This window comes from Canis lupus, chromosome 8 (assembly GCF_003254725.2).
Source record: "Canis lupus dingo isolate Sandy chromosome 8, ASM325472v2, whole genome shotgun sequence".
Classification (NCBI taxonomy): Eukaryota; Metazoa; Chordata; class Mammalia; order Carnivora; family Canidae; genus Canis; species Canis lupus.
This window is the reverse complement of record NC_064250.1, coordinates 60,950,660-60,953,447: the sequence shown is the minus strand read 5'-3', so window position 1 is coordinate 60,953,447 and position 2,788 is coordinate 60,950,660. Positions and strand designations below refer to the sequence as shown.

The 2,788-nt window shown below is 45.7% G+C and overlaps 1 pseudogene; it reads left to right on the top strand.

Annotated features, from left to right (window-relative positions):
* The first annotated feature begins 843 nt into the window (after positions 1 to 843).
* On the top strand, positions 844 to 1,846 carry LOC112657607 (heterogeneous nuclear ribonucleoprotein A1-like; annotated as a pseudogene).
* Positions 1,847 to 2,788: the final 942 nt, after the last annotated feature.

The window sequence follows — 2,788 nt, the reverse complement described above, 5'->3', positions numbered from 1 at the left end:
GAGCCACCCGGGCTGCCCAATTTCTTAATTTCTCTATGCCTCAGTTCTTTTTTTCTTTTTCCTTCTGTTTTTTGTTTGTTTGTTTTGTTTTTTGTTTTTTATGATTGTATTTCTTTATTTGAGAGAGAGCATGTGAGCAGGTGGGGAGGAGCAGAGGGAGACGGACAAGCAGACTCACAACTGAGCTTGGCCGCTCAGATCATGACCCCAGCTGAAATCAAGTCAGATGCCCAAACCACTAAGCCACCCAGGCAAGCACCTCGGTTCTAATCTTCAGAGGTTTGGATGAATTAATGCATCTATAACATCTTGGACCAATGCTTAGTGCTCAATAAATTTTAGTTTTATGTTATTAAGATATCTCTATGACAGCATCATCAGCACCCTCATCATTTAGATCCGGGAGGGGAAAAAAGCACATTGGGAATATGCTTATTGAAAAGAATCCCCAGAGTTGCTCTGGGGGTCCAGGAGGGGAAAGGGGGACTGGGGTCTCTCCATCTTTCTCTCTACAGAGACTTTGGACAAGCCCTTGGGTGGCTGGGACATTTGTGACCAGGGAAGGAGAAAGAAGGACAGACCGGGAGAGAGAGAGAGATTGATTTTAAGGAATTGGCTCACAGGGATACAAAGGCTGGTGAGTCCAAGATCTGGAGGGTTGGCCAACCTGCTGGAGACCTAGAGAAGAGTTGCAGGTCAAGTCCAAAGGCCAAGACTGCTGGGAGAACTCCCTCCTCCTCTGGAGAGGCTGTTTATCTATGGAGGCCTTCAACTGAATGGGTGAGGCCCACCCACAACAACAGGGGTAATCTGCTTTATTCAAAGTCTGCTGATACAGCTTTTCTGCCCCTGGACGCCGCCGAGTAAGCATCGTTAAAGTCTCCCCTCCCATCGCCATCATGTCTAAGTCAGAGCCTGGGCAGCTGCGGAAGCTCTTCATCAGAGGTTTGAGCTTTGAAACAATCAATGAAAGTCTGAGGAGCCATTTTGAGCAATGAGGGACGCTTATGGACTATGTGGGATGAGAGATCCAAACACCAAGCGCTCCAGAGGCTTTGGGTTTGTCACGTATGCCACCGTGGAGGAGGTGGATGTAGCCATGAATGTAAGGCCACACAAGGGGGATGGAAGAGTTGTGGAACCAAAGAGCGCTGTCTCAAGAGAAGACCTGGTGCCCACTTAACTGTGAAAAAGATTTTTGTTGGTGGCATTGAAGAAGACACTGAAGAACATCATCTAAGAGGTTATTTTGAACAGTACGGGAAAATTGAAGTGATTGAGATCATGACTGACCAAGGCAGTGGCAAAAAGAGAGGTTTTGCTTTTGTGACATTTAATGACCATGACTCTGCAGACAAGATTGTCATTCAAAAATACCATACCGTGAATGGCCACAACTGCGAAGTAGGGAAAGCCCTACTGAAGCAAGAGCCAAAGAGGCCAAAGTGTGTTCTGGAAACTTTGGTGGTGGTCGTGGACGTGGTTTTGGTGGGAACGACAACTTGGTCGTGGAGGGAACTTCAGTGGTCGAGGTGGCTTCGGTGGCAGTCGAGGTGATGGTGGATACGGTGGCAGTGGGGATGGCTAGAACGGATTTGGTGATGATAGAAGCAACTTTGGAGGTGGCGGAAGCTATAACGATTTTGGCAATTACAACAATCAATCCTCAAATTTTGGACCCATGAAAGGAGGAAATTTTGGAGGCAGAAGCTCTGGCCCCTACGGTGGTGGAGGCCAATACTTTGCTAAACCACGAAACCAAGGTGGCTCTGGCGGTTCCAGCAGCAGCAGCAGCTATGGCAGTGGCAGAAGGTTTTAATTATTGCCAGGAAACAAAGCTTAGCAGAAGAGAGCCAGAGAAGTGACAGGGAAGCTACAGGTTACAACAGCTTTGTGAACTCAGCCAAGCACAGTGGTGGCAGGGCCTAGATGCTACAAAGAAGACATGTTTTAGACAATACTCATGTGTATGGGCAAAAAACTCGAGGACTGTATTTGTGACTAATTGTATAACAGCTTATTTTAGTTTCTGTTCTGTGGAAAGTGTAAAGCATTCCAACAAAGGGTTTTAATATAGATTTTTTTTTTTTGCACCCATGCTGTTGATTGCTAAATGTAATAGTCTGATCATGACGCTGAATAAATGTGTCTTTAAAAAAAAAATACAAAGTCTGCTGATATAAATGTTAATCTTCTCTTTAAAATGCCTTCAAAGAAATGTCTAGAATAACGTTTCACAGAATATCTGGGTACCATGACCTGGGCAAATTGACACATGAAATTAGCTATCACACTTCCTCCAATGGTTTTTGGGACCATTGACTTCCCAGATGGGCCCTAGGAGGAGCATGGGCAGAACTGAGGGACTATGAGACATTAGCCAGCAAAACCCAAACCCTCAGGTCCCGGAGCATTGATTGAGATTTCCTAAAATAACCAGCATGAGGGCGTGTAATTCCTGGGATGGCAGCTGGGAACTTCCATCATAGTGTTGGGCCTTTATAGTAAAGTGACACCATCTGCATCCCCAGCCTGGGTAGGCCTGGTGACACATAGGTCACAGTTTCTTCTTAACTAAGTAGATCCTGAAGATTTGTCCATCCGTCTCTAAACCCAGTGGCCAGCGTATGCTGGGACAGGGTGCCAGTCCTCAATAATTGTTCAATGAATAAGTTTTCACAAATGCTTATCTAGTAGTGGCATAGATAAGTGGCTAAGATGTTGAACTGGAAATAGACACTATGACTCATGTTAGTCCAGTGGTCCATGCACAAGATCTTGACAGCAG